The sequence below is a fragment of the Sinohyriopsis cumingii genome, chromosome 18, assembly GCF_028554795.1.
Source record: "Sinohyriopsis cumingii isolate HCF-2022 chromosome 18, ASM2855479v2, whole genome shotgun sequence".
Classification (NCBI taxonomy): domain Eukaryota; kingdom Metazoa; phylum Mollusca; class Bivalvia; order Unionida; family Unionidae; genus Sinohyriopsis; species Sinohyriopsis cumingii.
The window spans coordinates 29290448-29312406 of record NC_142978.1 but is presented as its reverse complement, the minus strand read 5'-3'; the positions used below and the strand labels follow the sequence as shown (position 1 = coordinate 29312406).

Below are 21959 nucleotides of genomic sequence, written 5' to 3'. Positions count from 1 at the left end.
TGATGTAAAACAGATACAGTTATCAACAATATTTGATTTTATGTAAATCAGATATAGTCATCAACAATATGTAATTTGATGTAAAACAGATACAGTTATCAACAATATGTAATTTTAAGTAAATTAGATATAGTCATCAACAATATGTAATTAGATGTAAAACAGATACAGTTATCAACAATATGCAATTTCATGTAAAACAGCTACAGTCATCAACATTCTGTACTTTCATGTAAAACAGATATATTCATCAACAATATGTAATTTCAGGTAAAACAGCTACAGTCATCAACAATATGTTATTTCATGTAAAACAGCTACAGTTATCAACAATATGTAATTTCATGTAAAACAGATAAAGTCATCAATAATATCTAATTTCATGTAAAACAGCAACAGTTATGAACAATGTGTAATTTCATGTAAAACAGATATCAACAATATGCAATTTCAAGTAGAACAGCTACAGTTGCCATTATAGTCAGAAAAGCATGTCTTTCCATTTTCTGATGAATGCCATTATAGTCAGAAAAGTACGTCTTTCCATTTTCTAATAAATGCTATCATAGTCTGAAAAGTTAGTCTTTCCAATTTCTAACGAATGCCATTATAGTCAGAAAAGTACATCTTTCCATTTTCTGATGAATGCCATCATAGTCAGAAAAGTATGTCTTTCCATTATCTAATGAATGTCATCATAGTCAGAAAATTGTAGTCTTTCCAATCTCTGACGAATGCCTTTATAGCCAGAAAAGTACATCTTTCCATTCTCTGATGAATGCCATCAGAGTCAGAAAAGTACATCTTTCCACCTCTGATGAATGCTCACATAGTCACAAAACTATGTCTTTCCATTTCCTGATAAGTGCCATTATAGTCAGAAAAGTACATTTCTCCATTCTCTGATAAATGCCATCATAGTCAGAAAAGCATGTCTTTCCATTCTCTGATAAATGCAATCATAGTCAATGAAGTATGTCTTTCCATTTTCTGATAAATGCCATTATAGTCAGAAAAGTACATCTTTCCATTTCCTGATGAATGCCATTATAGTCAGAAAAGTATGTTTCTATATCCTGAAGAATGTTATCATAGTCAGAAAAGTACATCTTTCCATTTCCTGATGAATGCCATTATAGTCAGAAAAGTATATCTTTCCATTTTCATATGAATGCCATTATAGTCATAAAAGTACATCATTCCACTAAATGATGAATGCCATTATAGTCAGTAAAGTACGTGTTTCTATATCCTTATGAAAGCCATCAGTCAGAAAAGTATGTGTTTCTTTTTCCTGATGAATGCCATTATAGCCAGAAAAGTAAGTGTTTCTACATCCCGATTAATGCCATCATAGGCAGAAAAGCATGTGTTTTCATTCCTTGATGAATGCCATCATAGTCACAAAAGTGTGTGTTTCCACATCCTGATGAATGCCATCCTAGTCAGAAAAGTACATTTTTTCATCCTCTGAAAAAAGACATCATAGTCAACGAAGTATAACTTTCCATTTTCTGATAAATGCCATCAGAATCAGAAAAGTACATCTTTCCATTTCCTGACGAATGCCATTATAGTCAGAAAAGTATGTCTTTCCATTTCCTTATGAATGCCATCATAGTCAGAAAAGTACATCATCCACTAAATGATGAATGCCATTATAGTCAGTAAAGTACGTGTTTCTATATCCTGATGAAAGCCATCAGTCAGTAAAGTACGTGTTTCTATATCCTGATGAAAGCCATCAGTCAGAAAAGTATGTGTTTCTTTTTCCTGATGAATGCCATTATAGCCAGAAAAGTAAGTGTTTCTACATCCCGATTAATGCCATTATAGGCAGAAAAGCATGTGTTTTCATTCCTTGATGAATGCCATCATAGTCACAAAAGTGTGTGTTTCCACATCCTGATGAATGCCATCCTAGTCAGAAAAGTACATTTTTTCATCCTCTGAAAAAAGACATCATAGTCAACGAAGTATAACTTTCCATTTTCTGAAAAATGCCATCAGAATCAGAAAAGTACATCTTTCCATTTCCTGACGAATGCCATTATAGTCAGAAAAGTATGTCTTTCCATTTCCTTACGAATGTCATCATAGTCAGAAAAGTATCTCTTTCCATTTCCTGATGAATCCCATTACAGCCAGAAAAGTATGTGTTTCCATTTCCTGATGAATGCCATCATACTCAGAAAAGTATGTGCTACCATTTCCTGATGAATGCCATCATAGTCAGAAAAGTATGTCTTCCATTTCCTGATGAATGCCATTACAGCCAGAAAAGTGTGTGTTTCCATTTCCTGGTGAATGCCATTATAGTTAGTAAAGTATGTGTTTCTATATCCTTATGAATGCCATTATAGTCAGAGACGTGTGCTTTTCTATTTCGTGATGAATGCCATCATAGTCAAAAACGTATCTGTTTCTATTTCCTGATGAATAACATCAGAGTCAGAAAAGCATGTGTTTCTATTTCCTGATGAATGCTATCATAGTCAGAAAAGTATGTGTTTCATTATCCTGATGCATGCTATCATAATCAGAAAAGTATGTGTTTCTATTTCCTGATGAATGCTATCATAGTCAGAAAAGTATGTGTTTCTATTTCCTGATGAATGCCATTATAGTCAGAAAAGTATCTGTTTCCATTTCCTGATGAATGCCATTATAGTCAGAAAGGTATGTGCTTCTATATCCTGATGAATGCAATCATAGTCAGAAAAGTATCTCTTTCTATTTCCTGATGAATGCCATCATATTCAGAAAAGCATGTGTTTCATTATCCTGTTGAATACTATCACAGTCAGAAAAGTATGTGTTTCTATTTCCTGGTGAATGCCATTATAGTGAGAAAAGTATGTGTTTCCATTTCCTGATCAATGCCATCATATTCAGGAAAGTATCTCCTTCTATTCAATGGTGAATGCTATCATAGTCAGAAAAGTACGTGTTTCTATTTCCTCATGAATGCCATTATAGTCAGAAAAGTATGTGTTTCTATATCCTGATGAATGGCATTATAGTCAGAAAAGTATCTCTTTCTATTTCCTGATGACTGCCATCATATTCAGAAAAGTATGTGTTTCATTATCCTGTTGAATGCTATCACATAAATGTATGTGTTTCTATTTCCTCAATGCCATCATAGCCAGAAATGTAAGTTTTTTTTATGTCCTGATGAATGCCATTACAGCCAAAAAAGTATGTGTTTCCATTTCCTGATGAATGCCATTATAGTCATTAAAGTATGTGTTTCTATACCCTTATGAATGCCATTATAGTCAGAAACGTATGTGTTTCTATTTCCTGATGAATGCCTTTATAGTCAGAGACGTGTGTCCTTCTATTTCCTGATGAATGCCATCATAGTCAGAAACGTATGTGTTTCTATTTCCTGATGGATGCCATTCAAGTCAGAAATGACTGTTTTTCTATTTCCTGATGAATGCCATTACAGCCAGAAAAGTATGTGTTTCCATTTCCTGATGAATGCCATTATAGTCAATAAATTATGTGTTTCTATATCCTTATGAATGCCATGATAGTCAGAAACGTATGTGTTTCTATTTCCTGATGAATGACATTATAGTCAGAGACGTGTGTCTTTCACTTTCCTGATGAATGCTATCAAACTCAAAAACGTATGTGTTTATATTTCCTGATGAACGCCATCATAGCCAGAAAAGTATGTGTTTCTATTTCCTGATGAATGACATTATAGTCAGAAAAGTACGTGTTTCTATATCCTGATGAAAGCCATCAATCAGAAAAGTATGTGTTTCTATTTCCCGATGAATGCCATTATAGCCAGAAAAGTACATTTTTTCATCCTCTGATAAAGGCCATCATAGTCAATGAAGTATAACTTTCCATTTTCTGATAAATGCCATCAGAATCAGAAAAGTACATCTTTCCATTTCCTGAAGAATGCCATTATAGTCAGAAAAGTATGTCTTTCCATTTCCTCATGAATGCCATCATAGTCAGAAAGGTATGTCTTTCCATTTCCTGATGAATACCATTACAGCCAGAAAAGTATGTGTTTCCATTTCCTGATGAATGCCATCATAGTCAAAAACGTATCTGTTTCTATTTCCTGATGAATGCCATCATAGTCAGAAAAGTATGTCTTTCCATTTCCTGATGAATGCCATTACAGCCAGAAAAGTATGTGTTTCCATTTCCTCATGAATGCCATTATAGTTAGTAAAGTATATGTTTCTATTTCCTGATGAATGCCATTATAGTCAGAGACGTGTTTCTTTCTATTTCCTGATGAATGCCATCATAGTCAAAAACGTATCTGTTTCTATTTCCTGATGAATGCCATCATAGTCAGAAAAGTATGTGTTTCTATTTTCTGATGAATGCCATTATAGTCAAAAAAAGTATGTGTTTCTATCTCCTGACGAATGCCATGATAGCAAAAAACGTATGTGTTTCTATATCCTGATGAATGCCATCATACTCAGAAAAGTATGTGTTTCATTATCCTCATGAATGCGATCATAGTCAGAAAAATACGTGTTTCTGTTTCCTGATGAATGCCATTATAGTCAGGAAAGTATGTGTTTCTATATCCTGATGAATGCCATCATAGTCAGAAAAGTATCTTTTTCTATTTAATGATGAATGCCATGATATTCAGAAAAGTATGTGTTTCATTATCCTGTTGAATGCTATCAAAGTCAGAGAACTGTGTTTTTCTATTTCCTGGTGAATGCCATTATAGTCAGAAAGGTATATGTTTCCATTTCCTGATGAATGCAATCATATTGAGGAAAGTATCTGTTTCTTTTTCCTGAATGCAATCATAGTCAGAAATGTATGTGTTTCTATTTCCTGATGAATGCCATAACAGCCATAAAAGTATGTGTTTCCATTTCCTGATGAATGCCATTATAGTCAGCAAAGTATATGTTTCTATACCCTTATGAATGCCATTATAGTCAGAAACATATGTGCTTCTATTTTCTGATGAATGCATTTATAGTCAGAGACGTGTGTCTCTCTATTTCCTGATGAATGCCATTATAGTCAGTAAATTATGAGTTTCTTTATCCTTATGAATGCCATTATAGACAGAAACGTATGTGTTTCTACTTCCTGATGAATGCCATCATAGTCAGAGACGTGTGTCTTTCACTTTCCTGTTGAATGCTATCATAGTCCAAAACGTATGTGTTTCTATTTCCTGATGAATGCCATCATAGTCAGAAAAGTATCTGTTTCTATTTCCTGATGAATGCCATTATAGCCAGAAAAGTACATTTTTTCATCCTCTGAAAAAAGCCATCATCGTAAATGAAGTACAACTTTCCATTTTCTGATAAATGCCATCAGCATCAGAAAAGTACATCTTTCCATTTCCTGACGAATGCCATTATAGTCAGAAAAGTATGTCTTTCCATTTCCTCATGAATGCCATCATAGTCAGAAAAGAATATCTTTCCATTTCCTGATGAATGCCATTACAGACAGAAAAGTATGTGTTTCCATTTCCTGATGAATGCCATCATACTCAGAAAAGAATGTGTTTCCATTTCCTGATAAATGCCATCATAGTCAGAAAAGTATGTCTTTCCATTTCCGGATGAATGCCATTACAGCCAGAAAAGTATGTGTTCCATTTCCTGATGAATGCCATTATAGTTAGTAAAGTATGTGTTTCTATTTCCTGATGAATGCCATTATAGTCAGAGACGTGTGCTTTTCTATTTCGTGATGAATGCCATCGTAGTCAAAAACGTATCTGTTTCTATTTCCTGATGAATGGCATCATAGTCAGAAAAGTATGTGTTTCAATTTTCTGATGAATCCCATTATAGTCAAAAAAGTATGTGTTTCTATTTCCTGATGAATGCCATGATAGTAAAAAAGTATTTGTTTCTATATCCTGATGAATGACATCATAGTCAGAAAAGTATGTGTTTCATTATCCTGATGAATGCTATCATAGTCAGAAAAGTATGTGTTTCTGTTTCCTGATGAATGCCATTATAGTCAGGAAAGTATGTGTTTCTATATCCTGGTGAATGCCATCATAGTCAGAAAAGTATCTTCTTCTATTTCCTGATGAATGCCATGATATTCAGAAAAGTATGTGTTTCATTATCCTGTTGAATGCTATCAAAGTCAGAGAAGTGTGTTTTTCTATTTCCTGGTGAATACCCTTATAGTCAGAAAGGTATGTGTTTCCATTTCCTGATGAATGCCATCATCTTGAGGAAAGTATCTGTTTCTTTTTCCTGAATGCCATCATAGTCAGAAATGTATGTGTTTCTATTAACTGATGAATGCCATAACATCCATAAAAGTATGTGTTTCCATTTCCTGATGAATGCCATTATAGTCAGTAAAGTATATGTTTCTATACCCTTATGAATGCCATTATAGTCAGAAACGTATGTGTTTCTATTTCCTGATGAACGCCATCATAGTCAGAGACGTGTCTTTCACTTTCCTGATGGATGCTTTCATAGTCAAGAACGTATGTGTTTCTATTTCCTGATGAATGCCATTATAGTCAGAAAGGTATCTGTTTCTATTTCCAGTTGAATGCCATTATAGTCAGAAAAGTACGTGTTTCTATATCCTGATGAAAGCCCTCAGTCATAAAAGTATGTGTTTCTTTTTCCTGATGAATGACATAATAGCCAGAAAAGTAAGTGTTTCTACATCCTAATTATAGCCAGAAAAGTGTGTGTTTTCATTCCCTGATGAATGCCATCATAATCTATGAAGTATAACTTTCAATTTTCTGATAAATGCCACCAGAATCAGAAAAGTACATCTTTCCATTTCCTGACGAATGTCATTATAGTCAGAAAAGTATGTCTCAGTCTCCTCATGAATGCCATCATAGTCAGAAAAATATGCCTTTCCATTTCCTGATGAATGCCATTACAGCCAGAGAAGTATGTGGTTCCATTTCCTGATGAATGCCAACATACTCAGAAAAGAATGTGTTTCCATTTCCTGATGAAAGCCATCATAGTCAGAAAAGTATGTCTTTCCATTTCATGATGAATGCCATTACAGCCAGAAAAGTATGTGTTTCCATTTCCTGATGAATGACATTATAGTAAGTAAAATATGTGTTTCTATTTCCTGATGAATGCCATTAGAGTCAAAAACGTATCTCTTTCTATTTCCTGATGACCGCCATCATAGTCAGAAAAGTATCTGTTTCTATTTCCTGATGAATGCCATTATAGTCAAAAACGTATGTGTTTGTATATCCTGATGAATGCCATTATAGTCAGAAAAGTATGTGTTTCATTATCCTGATGAATGCTATCATAGTCAGAAAAGTATGTGTTTCATTATCCTGATGAATGCTATCATAATCAGAAAAGTATGTGTTTCTATTTTCTGATGAATGACATTATAGTCAGAAAAGTATCTGTTTCTATTCCCTGATGAATTCCATTATAGTCAGAAAAGTATGTGTTTCTATATCCTGATGAATGCCATCATACTCAGAAAAGTATGTGTTTCTATTTCCTGGTAAATGCCATTATAGTCAGAAAAGTATATGTTCCTATTTCCTGAATGCCATCAGAGTCAGAAATGTATGTGTTTCTAGTTCCTGATGAATGCCATTACATCCAGAAAAGTATGTGTTTCCATTTCCTGATGAATGACATTATAGTCAGTAAAGTATGTGTTTCTATATCCTTATGAATGCCATTATAGTCAGAAACGTATGTGTTTCTATTTCCTGAGAAATGCCTTTATAGTCAGAGACGTGTGTCTTTCTATTTCCAAATGAATGACATCATAGTCAGAAACGTATGTGTTTCCATTTCCTGATGAATGCCATTATAGTCAGAAATGTATCTGTTTCTATTTCCTGATGAATGCCGTTCAAGTCAGAAATGTATGTGTTTCTATTTCCTGATGAATGCCATTACAGCCAGAAAAGTATGTGTTCCCATTTCCTGATAAATGCCATGATAGTCAGTAAATTATGTTTTTCTATACCCTTATGAATGCCATTATAGTCAGAAACGTATGTGTTTCAATTTCCTGATGAATGCCATTATAGTCAGAGACGTGTTTCTTTCTCTTTCCTGATGAATGCTATCATAGTCAAGAACGTATGTGTTTCCATTTCCTGATGAATGCCATCATAGCCAGAAAGGTATGTGCTTCTATTTCCTGATGAATGACATTATAGTCAGAAAAGTACGTGTTTCTATATCCTGATGGAAGCCATCAGTCAGAAAAGTATGTGTTTCTTTTTCCTGATGAATGCCATTCTAGCCAGAAAAGTATGTATTTTCATTTCCTGATGAATGCCATTACAGCCAGAGAAGTATGTGTTTCCATTTCCTGATGAATGCCATCATGCTCAGAAAAGTACGTGTTTCCATTTCCTGATGAATGCCATCATAGTCAGAAAAGTATGTCTTTCCATTTCCTGATGAATGCCATTACAGCGAGAAAAGTATGTGTTTCCATTTCCTGATGAATGCCATTACAGCCAGAAATGTATGTGTTTCCATTTCCTGATGAATGCCATTATAGTTAGCAAAGTATGTGTTTCTATTTCCTGATGAATGCCATTACAGCCAGAAAAGTATGTGTTTCCATTTCCTTATCAATGCCATTATACTCAGTAAATTATGTGTTTCTATACCCTTTTGAATGCCATTATAGTCAGAAACGTATGTGTTTCTATTTCCTGATGAATGCCATTATAGTCAGGGACGTGTTTATTTCTCTTTCGTGATGAATGCTATCATAGTCAAAAACGTATGTGTTTCCATTTCCTGATGAATGCCATCATAGCCAGAAAAGTATGTGCTTCTATTTCCTGATGAATGATATTATAGTCAGAAAAGTACGTGTTTCTATATCCTGATGAAAGCCATCAGTGAGAAAAGTATGTGTTTCTTTTTCCTGATGAATGCCATTCTAGCCAGAAAAGTATGTATTTTCATTTCCTGATGAATGCTATAATAGTCACAAAAGTGTGTGTTTCTACATCCTGATGAACGACATTATAGTCAGAAAAGTACATTTTTTCATCCTCTGAAAAAAGAAATTATAGTCAATGAAGTATAACTTTCCATTTTCTGATAAATGCCATCAGAATCAGAAAAGTACATCTTTCCATTTCCTGACGAATGCCATTATAGTCAGAAAAGTATGTCTTTCCATTTCCTCATGAATGCCATCATATTCAGAAAAGTATGTCTTTCCATTTCCTCATGAATGCCATCATGGTGAGAGAAGTATGTCTTTCCACTTCCTGATGAATGCCATTACAGCCAGAACAGTATGTGTTTCAATTTCCTGATGAATGCCATTATAGTTAGCAAAGTATGTGTTTCTATCTCCTTATGAATGCAATTATAGTCACAAACGTATGTGTTTCTATTTCCTGATGAATGCCATCATAGTCAAAAACGTATCTGTTTGTATTTCCTGATGAATGCCATCATAGTCAGAAAAGTATGTCTTTCCATTTCCTGATGAATGCCATTACAGCCATAAAAGTATGTGTTTCCATTTCCTGATGAATGCCATTATAGTTAGTAAAGTATATGTTTCTATTTCCTGATGAATGCCATTATAGTCAGAGACGTGTGTCTTTCTATTTCCTGATGAATGCCAACATAGTCAAAAACGTATCTGTTTATATTTATTGATTTTTGCCATCATAGTCAGAAAAGTATGTTTTTCTATTTTCTGATGAATGCCATTATAGTCAGAAAAGTATCTGTTTCTATTCCCTGATGAATGCCATTATAGTCAGAAAAGAATGTGTTTCTATATCCTGATGAATGCCATCATAGTCAGAAAAGTATCTCTTTCTATTTCCTGATGAATTCCATCATAGTAAAAAACATATGTGTTTCTATATCCTGATGAATGCCATCATAGTCAAAAAAGTATGTGTTTCATTATCCTGACGAATCCTATCATAGTCAGAAAGGTATGTGTTTCTATTTCCTGATGAATGCCATTATAGTCAGGAAAGTATGTGTTTCTATATCCTGATGAATGCCATCATAGTCAGAAAAGTATCTTTTTCTATTTCCTGATGAATGCCATGATATTCAGAAAAGTATGTGTTTCATTATCCTGTTGAATGCTATCAAAGTCAGAGAAGTATGTTTTTCTATTTCCTGGTGAATGACATTATAGTCAGAAAGGTATGTGTTTCCATTTCCTGATGAATGCCATCATATTCAGGAAAGTGTCTGTTTCTATTTCCTGAATGCCATCATAGTCAGAAATGTATGTGTTTCTTTTTCCTGATGAATACCATAACAGCCATAAAAGTATGTGTTTCCATTTCCTGATGAATGCCATTATAGGTAGTAAAGTACATGTTTCTATTTCCTGATGAATGCCATCATAGTCAAAAACGCATCTGTTTCTATTTAATGATGAATGCCATCATATTGAGAAAAGTATGTGTTTCTATTTCCTGATGAATGCCATCATGGTAAAAAACGTATGTGTTTCTACATCCTGATGAATGCCATTATAGTCAGAAAAGTATGTGTTTCATTGTCCTGATCAATGCTATCATAGTCAGAAAAGTATGTGTTTCTATTTCCTGATAAATGCCATTATTGTCAGGAAAGTATGTGTTTCTATATCCTGATGAATGCCATCATAGTCAGAAAAGTATCTTTTTCTATTTAATGATGAATGCCATGATATTCACAAAAGTATGTGTTTCATTATCCTGTTGAATGTTATCAAAGTCAGAGAAGTATGTTTTTCTATTTCCTGGTGAATGCCATTGTAGTCAGAAAGGTATGTGTTTATATTTCCTGATGAATGCCATCACATTCAGGAAAGTATCTGTTTCTATTTCCTGAATGCCATCATAGTCAGAAATGTATGTGTTTCTATTTCCTGATGAATGCCATAACAGCCATAAAAGTATGTGTTTCCATTTCCTGATGAATGCCATTATAGTCAGTAAAGTATATGTTTCTATACCCTTATGAATGCCATTATAGTCAGACACGTATGTGTTACTATTTCGTGATGAATGCATTTATAGTCAGAGACGTGTGTCTTTCTATTTCCTGATGAATGCCATTATAGTCAATAAATTATGAGTTTCTTTATCCTTATGAATGCCATTATAGTCAGAAACGTATGTGTTTTTATTTCCTGATGAATGCCATCATAGTCAGAGACGTGTGTCTTTCACTTTTCTGATGAATGCTATCATAGTCAAAAACGTATGTGTTTCTATTTCCTGATGAATGCCATTATAGTCAGAAAAGTATCTGTTTCTATTTCCTGAATAATGCCATTATAGTCAGAAAAGTACGTGTTTCTATATCCTGATGAAAGCCATCAGTCAGAAAAGTATGTGTTTCTTTTTCCTGATGAATGCCATTATAGTCAGAAAAGTACGTGTTTCTCTATCCTGATGAAAGCCATCAGTCACAAAGGTATGTGTTTCCATTTCCTGATGAACGCCATGATATTCAGAAAAGTATCTGTTTCTATTTCCTGATGAATGCCATTATAGTCAGAAAAGTACGTGTTTCTATATCCTGATGAAAGCCATCAGTCAGAGAAGTGTGTGTTTCTTTTTCCTGATGAATGCCATTATAGCCAGAAAAGTAAGTGTTTCTACATCCTGATTAATTCCATTATAGCCAGAAAAGTATGTGTTTTCATTTCCTGATGAATGCCATAATAGTCCTAAAAGTGTGTGTTTCTACATCCTGATGAATATCATTATAGTCACAAAACTACATTTTTTCATCCTCTGAAAAAAAGCCATCAAAGTCAATGAAGTACAACTTTCCATTTTCTGATAAATGCCATCAGATTCAGAAAAGTACATCTTTCATTTCCTGACCAATGCGATTATAGTCAGAAAAGTATGTTTTTCCATTTCCTCATGAATGCCATCATAGTCAGAAAAGTATGTCTTTCCATTTCCTGATGAATGCCATTACAGCCAGAAAATTATGTGTTTCCATTTCCTGATGAATACCATCATACTCAGAAAAGTATGTGTTTCCATTTCCTGATAAATGCCATCATAGTCAGAAAAGTATGTCTTTCCATTTCCTGATGAATGCCATTACAACCAGAAAAGTATGTGTTTCCATTTCCTGATGAATGCCATTATAGATAGTAAAGTATGTGTTTCTATTTCCTGATGAATTCCATTATAGTCAGAGACGTGTGCCTTTCTATTTCCTGATGAATGCCATTATAGTCAAAAACGTATGTGTTTCTATATCCTGATGAATGCCATCATAGTCAGAAAAGTATATGTTTCATTATCCAGATGAATGCCATCATAGTCAGAAAAGTATGTGTTTCATTATCCTGATGAATGCTATCATAGTCAGAAAAGTACGTGTTTCTATTTTCTGATGAATGCCATTATAGTCAGAAAAGTGTCTGTTTCTATTCCCTGATGAATGCCATTATAGTCAGAAAAGTATCTGTTTCTATTTCCTGAAGAATGCCATTATAGTCAGAAAAGTACGTGTTTCTATATCCTGATGAAAGCCATCAGTCAGAAAAGTATGTGTTTCTTTCTCCTGATGAATGCCATTATAGTCAGAAAAGTACGTTTTTCTCTATCCTGATGAACGATATCAGTCAGAAAGGTATGTGTTTCTATTTCCTGATGAATGCCATCATACTCAGAAAAGTATCTGTTTCTATCTCCTGATGAATGCGATTATAGTCAGAAAAGTACGTGTTTCTATATCCTGATGAAAGCCATCGGCAGAAAACTATGTGTTTCTTTTTCCTGATGAATGCCATTATAGCCAGAAAAGTAAGTGTTTCTACATCCTCATTAATGCCATTATAGCCAGAAAAGTATGTGTTTTCATTTCCTGATGAATGCCATAATAGTCACAAAAGTGTGTGTTTCTAATTCCTGATGAATATCATTATAGTCACAAAAGTACATTTTTTCATCCTCTCAACAAAAGCCATCATAGTCAATGAAGTACAACTTCCCATTTTATGATAAATGCCATCAGAATCAGAAAGGACATCTTTCCATTTCCTGACGAATGATATTATAGTCAGAAAAGAATGTCTTTCCATTTCCTCATGAATGCCATCATAGTCAGAAAAGTATGTCTTTCCATTTCCTGATGAATGCCATTATAGTTAGTAAAGTATGTGTTTCTATTTCCTGATGAATGCCATTATAGTCAGAGAGGTGTGCATTTCTATTTCCTGATGAATGCCATCATAGTCAAAAACGTATCTGTTTCTATTTCCTGATGCATGCCATTATAGTCAGAAAAGTATCTGTTTCAATTTCCTGATGAATGAAATTAGAGTCAAAAACGTATGTGTTTCTATATCCTGATGAATGCCATCTTAGTCAGAAAAGTATGTGTTTCATTATCCTGATGAATGCTATCATAGTCAGAAAAGTATGTGTCTCATTACCCTAATGAATGCTATCATAGTCAGAAAAGTATGTGTTTCTATTTTCTGATGAATGCCATCATAGTCAGAAAAGTATCTGTTTCTATTCCCTGATGAATGCCATTATAGTCAGAAAAGTATGTGTTTCTATTTTCTGATGAATGCCATTATAGTCAGAAAAGTATCTGTTTCTATTCCCTGATGAATGCCATCATAGTCAGAAAAGTATCTCTTTCTATTTCCTGATGAATGCCATGATATTCAGAAAAGTATGTGTTTCATTATCCTGTTGAATGCTATCATAGTCAGAAAAGTATGTGTTTCTATTTCCTGGTGAATTCCATTATAGTCAGAAAAGTATCTGTTTCTATTTCCTGAATGCCATCATAGTCAGAAATGTATGTGTTTCCATTTCCTGATGAATGCCATTACAGCCAGAAAAGTATGTGTTTCCATTTACTGATGAATTCCATTATAGTCAGAAAAGTATTTGTTTCTATATCCTTATGAATGCTATCATAGTCAGAAACGTATGTGCTTCTATTTCCTGATGAATGCCATTATAGTCAGAGAAGTATCTGTTACTATTTCCTGATGAATGGCATCATAGTCAAAAAAGTATCTGTTTCTATTTCCTGATGAATGCCATCATAGTCAGAAATGTAGTGTTTCTATTTCATGATGAATGCCATTACAGCCAGAAAATTATGTGTTTCCATTTCCTCATGAATGTCATTATAGTCAGTAAATTATGAGATCTATATCCTTATGAATGCCATTATAGTCAGAAACGTATGTGTTTCTATTTCCTGATGAACGCCATCATAGTCAGAGACGTGTGTCTTTCACTTTCCTGATGAATGCTATCATAGTCAAAAACGTATGTGTTTCTATTTCCTGATGAATGCCATTATAGTCAGAAAAGTATCTGTTTCTATTTCCTGTTGAATGCCATTATAGTCAGAAAAGTACGTGTTTCTATATCCTGATGAAAGCCCTCAGTCATGAAAGTATGTGTTTCTTTTTCCTGATGAATGACATTATAGCCAGAAAAGAAAGTGTTTATACATCCTAATTAATGGCATTATAGCCAGAAAAGTGTGTGTTTTTCATTCGCTGATGAATGCCATCATAGTCAATGAAGTATAACTTTCAATTTTCTGATAAATGCCATCAGAATCAGAAAAGTACATCTTTCCATTTCCTGACGAATGTCATTATAGTCAGAAAAGTATGTCTTTCAATCTCCTCATGAATGCCATCATAGTCAGAAAAGTATGTCTTTCCATTTCCTGATGAATGCAATTACAGCCAGAGAAGTATGTGGTTCCATTTCCTGATGAATGCCAACATACTCAGAAAAGAATGTCTTTCTATTTCCTGATGAATGCCATCATAGTCAGAAAAGTATGTCTTTCCATTTCATGATGAATGCCATTACAGCCAGAAAAGTATGTGTTTCCATTTCCTGATTAAGGACATTATAGTAAGTAAAATATGTGTTTCTATTTCCTGATGAATGCCATTAGAGTCAAAAACGTATCTCTTTCTATTTCCTGATGACCGCCATCATAGTCAGAAAAATATCTGTTTCTATTTCCTGATGAATGCCATTATAGTCAAACACGTATGTGTTTCTATATCCTGATGAATGCCATTATAGTCAGAAAAGTATGTGTTTCATTATCCTGATGAATGCTATCATAGTCAGAAAAGTATGTGTTTCATTATCCTGATGAATGCTATCATATTCAGAAAAGTATGTGTTTCTATTTTCTGATGAATGCCATTATAGTCAGAAAGTATCTGTTTCTATTCCCTGATGAATGTCATTATAGTCAGAAAAGTATGTGTTTCTATATCCTGATGAATGCCATCATAGTCAGAAAAGTATCTCATTCTATTTCCTGATGAATGCCATGATATTCAGAAAAGTTTGTGTTTCATTATCCTGTTGAATGCTATCATAGTCAGAAAAGTATGTGTTTCTATTTCCTGGTGAATGCCATTATAGTCAGAAAAGTATTTGTTCCTATTTCCTGAATGCCATCAGAGTCAGAAATGTACGTGTTTCTATTTCCTGATGAATGCCATTACAGCCAGAAAAGTATGTGTTTCCAGTTCCTGATGAATGACATTATAGTTAGTAAAGTATGTGTTTCTATATCCTTATGAATGCCATTATAGTCAGAAACGTATGTGTTTCTATTTCCTGAGGAATGCCTTTATACTCAGAGACGTGTGTCTTTCTATTTCCTAATGAATGCCATCATAGTCAGAAACGTGTGTGTTTCTATTTCCTGATGAATGCCATTATAGTCAGAAAAGTATCTGTTTCTATTTCGTGATGAATGCCGTTCAAGTCAGAAAGGTATGTGTTTCCATTTCCTGATAAATGCCATGATAGTCAGTAAATTATGTGTTTCTATACCCTTATGAATGCCATTATAGTCGGAAACGTATGTGTTTCAATTTCCTGATGAATGCCAATATAGTCAGAGACGTGTTTCTTTCTCTTTCCTGATGAATGCTATCATTGTGAAAAACGTACGTGTTTCCATTTCGTGATGAATGCCATCATAGCCAGAAAGGTATGTGCTTCTATTTCCTCATGAATGACATTATAGTCAGAAAAGTACGTGTTTCTAAATCCTGTTGAAAGCCATCAGTCAGAAAAGTATGTGTTTCTTTTTCCTGATGAATGGCATTCTTTAAAGAAAAGTATGTATTTTCATTTCCTGATGAATGCCATTACAGCCAGAGAAGTATGTCTTTCCATTTCCTGATGAATGCCATCATGCTCAGAAAAGTATGTGTTTCCATTTCCTGATGAATGCCATCATAGTCAGAAAAGTATGTCTTTCCATTTCCTCATGAATGCCATTACAGCCAGAAAAGTATGTGTTTCCATTTCCTGATGAATTCCATTATAGTTAGGAGAGTATGTGTTTCTATCTCCTTATGAATGCCATTATAGTCAGAAACGTATGTGTTTCTATTTCCTGATGAATTCCTTTATAATCAGAGACGTGTGTCTTTCTCTTTCCTGATGAATGCCATCATAGTCAAAAACGTTTCTGTTTCTATTTCCTGATGAATGCCATCATTGTCAGAAAAGTATGTCTTTCCATTTCCTGATGAATACCATTACAGCCAGAAAAGTATGTGTTTCCATTTCCTGATGAATGCCATTATAGTTAGTAAAGTATATGTTTCTATTTCCTGATGAATTCCATTATAGTCAGAGACGTGTGTCTTTCTATTTCCTGATGAATGCCATCATAGTCAAAAAAGGATCTGTTTCTATTTATTGATGAATGCCATCAGAGTCAGAAAAGTATGTGTTTGTATTTCCTGATGAATGCCATCATAGTAAAAAACGTATGTGTTTCTATATCCTGATGAATGCCATCATAGTCAGAAAAGTGTGTGTTTCATTATCCTGATGAAAGCTATCATAGTCAGAAAAGTATGTGTTTCTGTTTCCTGATGAATGCCATTATAGTCAGGAAAGTATGAGTTTCTATATCCTGATGAATGCCACCATAGTCAGAAAAGTATCTTTTTCTATTTAATGATGAATGCCATGATATTCAGAAAAGTATGTGTTCCATTATCCTGTTGAATGCTATCAAAGTCAGAGAAGTATGTTTCTCTATTTCCTGGTGAATGCCATTATAGTCAGAAAGGTATGTGTTTCCATTTCCTTATCAATGCCATGATATTCAGGAAAGTGTCTGTTTCTATTTCCTGAATGCCATCATAGTCAGAAATGTATGTCTTTCTATTTCCTGATGAATACCATCACAGACATAAAAGTATGTGTTTCCATTTCCTGATGAATGCCATTATAGTCAGTAAAGTATATGTTTCTGTACCCTTATGAACGCCATTATACTCAAAAACGTATGTGTTTCTCTTTCCTGATGAATGCATTTATAGTCAGAGACGTGTGTCTTTCTATTTCCTGATGAATACCATTATAGTCAGTAAATTATGAGTTTCTTTATCCTTATGAATGCCATTATAGTCAGAAACGTATGTGTTTCTATTTCCTCATGAATGCCATCATAGTCAGAGACGTGTGTCTTTCACTTTCCTGATGAATGCTATCATAGTCCAAAACGTATGTGTTTCTATTTCCTGATGAATGCCATTATAGTCAGAAAAGTATCTGTTTCTATTTCCTGATGAATGCCATTATAGGCAGAAAAGTACGTGTTTGAATATCCTGATGAAAGCCATCAGTCAGAAAAGTATGTGTTTCTTTTTCCTGATGAATGCCATTATAGTCAGAAAAGTACGTGTTTCTCTATCCTGATGAAAGCAATCAGTCAGAAGGGTATGTGTTTCTATTTCCTGATGAATGATATCATAGTCAGAAAAGTATCTGTTTCTATTTCCTGATGAATGCCATTATAGTCAGAAAAGTACGTATGTGTCTATATCCTGATGAAAGCCATCAGTCAGAAAAGTATGTGTTTCTTTTTCCTGATGAATGCCATTATATCCAGAAAAGTAAGTGTTTCTACATCCTGATTAATGCCATTATAGCCAGAAAAGTATGTGTTTTCATTTCCTGATGAATGCCATGATAGTCAGAAAAGAATGTGTTTCATTATCCTGATGAATGCTATCATAGTCAGAAAAGTATGTGTTTCTATTCTCTGATGAATGCCATTATAGTCAGAAAAGTATCTGTTTCTATTCCCTGATGAATGCCATTATAGTCAGAAAAGTATGTGTTTCTATATCCTGATGAATGCCATCATAGTCAGAAAAGTATCTCTTTCTATTTCCTGATGAATGCCATGATATTCAGAAAAGTATGTGTTTCATTATCCTGTTGAATGCTATCATAGTCAGAAAAGTATGTGTTTATATTTACAAGTGAATGCCATTATAGTCAGGAAAGTATCTGTTTCTATTCCCTGATGAAAGCCATTATAGTCAGAAAAGTATGTGTAATTGTATCCTGATGAATGCCATCAGAATCAGAAAAGTACATCTTTCCATTTCATGACGAATGTCATTATAGTCAGAAAAGTATGTCTTTCCATTTCCTCATGAATGCCATTATAGTTAGTAAAATATGTGTTTCTATTTCCTGATGAATGCCATTATAGTCAAAAACGTATCTCTTTCTATTTCCTAATGACTGCCATCATAGTCAGAAAAGTATGTGTTTCATTATCCTGATGAATGCCATCATTGTCAGAGACGTGTGTCTTTCTCTTTCCTGATGAATGCTATCATAGTCAAAAACGTATGTATTTCTATTTCCTGATGAATGCCATCATAGTTAGAAAAGTATGTGTTTCATTATCCTGATTAATGCTATCATAGTGAGAAAAGTATGAGTTTCTATTTCCTGATGAAGGCCATGATAGTCAAAAACGTATATGTTTCTATTTCCAAATGAATGGCATCATCGTGATGAACGTATGTGTTTGTTTTTCCTGATGAATGCCATTATAGTCAGAAAAGTATGTTTCCATTTCCTGATGAATGCCATCATATTCAGAAAAGTTTGTGTTTCTTTATGCTGATGAATGCTATCATAGTCAGAAAAGTATGTGTTTCATTATCCTGATGAATGCCATCATTGTCAGAGACGTGTGTCTCTCTCTATCCTGATGAATGCTATCATAGTCAAAAACGTATGTATTTCTATTTCCTGATGAATGCCATCATAGTTAGAAAAGTATGTGTTTCATTATCCTGATTAATGCTATCATAGTGAGAAAAGTATGAGTTTCTATTTCCTGATGAAGGCCATGATAGTCAAAAACGTATATGTTTCTATTTCCAAATCAATGGCATCATCGTGATGAACGTATGTGTTTGTTTTTCCTGATGAATGCCATTATAGTCAGAAAAGTATGTGTTTCCATTTCCTGATGAATGCCATCATATTCAGAAAAGTTTGTGTTTTATTATCCTGATGAATGCTATCATAGTCAGAAAAGTATGTGTTTCTATTTCCTGATGAATGAGATCATATTCAGAAAGGTTTGTGTTTCATTATCCTGATGAATGCTATCATCGTCAGAAAAGTATGTGTTTCTGTTTCCTCATGAATGCCATCATACACAAAAACGTATATGTTTCAATTTCCTGATGCATGCCATAATAGTCAGAAAAGTATATGTTTCCATTTCCTGATGAATGCCATTAGAGTCAAAAACGTCTGTGTTTCTATATCCTGATGAATGCCATCATAGTCAGAAAAGTATGTGTTTCATTATCCTGATGAATGCCATCATAGTCAGAAAAGTATGTGTTTCATTATCCTGATGAATGCTATCATAGTCAGAAAAATATGTGTTTCATTATCCTGATGAATGCCATCATAGTCAGAAAAGTATGTCTTTCCATTTAATGATGAATGCCATTACAGCCAGAAAGGTGTGTGTTTCCATTTCCTGATGAATGCCATTATAGTTAGTAAAATATGTGTTTCTATTTCCTGATGAATGCCATTATAGTCAAAAACGTATCTCTTTCTATTTCCTAATGGTGCCATCATAGTCAGAAAAGTATCTGTTTCCATTTCCTGATGAATGCCATTATAGTCAGAAACGTATGTGTTTCTATATCCTGATGAATGCCATCATAGTCAGAAAAGTATGTGTTTCATTATCCTGATGAATGCGATCATAGTCAGAAAAGTATGTGTTTCATTATCCTGATGAATGCTATCATAGTCAGAAAAGTATGTGTTTCTATTTTCTGATGAATGCCATTATAGTCAGAAAAGTATGTGTTTCTATTCCATGATGAATGCCATTATAGTCAGAAACGTATGTGTTACAATATCCTGATGAATGACATCATAGTCAGGAAAGTATCTCTTTCTATTTCCTGATGAATGCCATGATATTCAGAAAAGCATGTATTTCATGATCCTGTTGAATCCTATCATAGTCAGAAAAGTATGTGTTTCTATTTCCTGGTGAATGCCATTATAGTCAGAAAAGTATCTGTTCCTATTTTCTGAATGAAATCATAGTCAGAAATGTATGTGTCTCTATCTCCTGATGAATGCCATTACAGCAAGAAAAGTATGTGTTTCCATTTCCTGATGAATGACATTATAGTCAGTAAAGTATGTGTTTCTATATCATTATGAATCCCATTATAGTCAGAAACGTATGTGTTTCTATTTCCTGATGAATGCCTTTATAGTCAGAGACGTGTGTCTTTCTATTTCCTGATGAATGGCATCATAGTCAGAAACGTATGTGTTTCTATTTCCTGATGAATGCCATTATAGTCAGAAAAGTATCTGTTTCTATTTCCTGATGAATGCCGTTCAAGTCAGAAATGTATGTGTTTCTATTTCCTGATGAATGCCATTACACCCAGAAAAGTATGTGTTTCCATTTCCTGATGAATGCCATTATAGTCAGTAAATTCTGTGTTTCTATATCCTTATGAATGCCATTATAGTCAGAAACGTATGTGTTTCTATTTCCTGATGAATGCCATTATAGTCAGAAAAGTATCTGTTTCTATTTCCTGATGAATGCCGTTCAAGTCAGAAATGTATGTGTTTCTATTTCCTGATGAATGCCATTACAGCAAGAAAAGTATGTGTTTCCATTTCCTGATGAATGACATTATAGTCAGTAAAGTATGTGTTTCTATATCATTATGAATCCCATTATAGTCAGAAACGTATGTGTTTCTATTTCCTGATGAATGCCTTTATAGTCAGAGACGTGTGTCTTTCTATTTCCTGATGAATGGCATCATTGTCAAAAACGTATGTGTTTCCATTTCCTGATGAATGCCATCATAGCCAGAAAAGTATGTGCTTCTATTTCCTGATGAATGACATTATAGTTAGAAAAGTACGTGTTTCTATATCCTGATGAAAGCCATCAGTCAGAAAAGTATGTGTTTCTTTTTCCTGATGAATGCCATTCTAGCCAGAAAGGTATGTGTTTTCATTTCCTGATGAATGCCATAATAGTCACAAAAGTGTGTGTTTCTACATCCTGATGAGCGCCATTATAGTCAGAAAAGTACATTTTATCATCGTATGAAAAAAGCCATCATAGTCAAAGAAGTATAACTTTCCATTTTCTGATAAATGCCATCAGAATCAGAAAAGTACATCTTTCCATTTCCTGACGAATGCCATTATAGTCAGAAAAGTATGTCTTTCCTTTTCCTCATGAATGCCATCATAGTCACAAAAGTATCTCTTTCCATTTCCTGATGAATGCCTTCACAGCCAGAAAAGTATGTGTTTCCATTTCCTGATGAATGCCATCATGCTCAGAAAAGTATGTGTTTCCATTTCCTGATGAATGCCATCATAGTCAGAAAAGTATGTCTTTCCACTTCATGATGAATGCCATTGCAGCCATAAAAGTATGTGTTTCCATTTCCTGATGAATGCCATTATAGTTAGTAAAGTATGTGTTTCTATCTCCTTATGAATGCCATTATAGTCAGAAACGTATGTGTTTCTATTTCCTGATGAATTCCATTATAATCAGAGACGTCTTTCTTTCTATTTCCTGATGAATGCCATCATAGTCAAAAACGTA

The 21959-nt window shown here is 33.9% G+C and overlaps 1 protein-coding gene across 2 annotated transcripts in view; it reads right to left on the bottom strand.

Moving 5' to 3' along the window:
• LOC149776298 (integrin alpha-V-like) overlaps positions 1 to 21959 on the bottom strand; it is a 236831-nt gene that overhangs the window by 97076 nt on the left and 117796 nt on the right. The window lies entirely within an intron of this gene.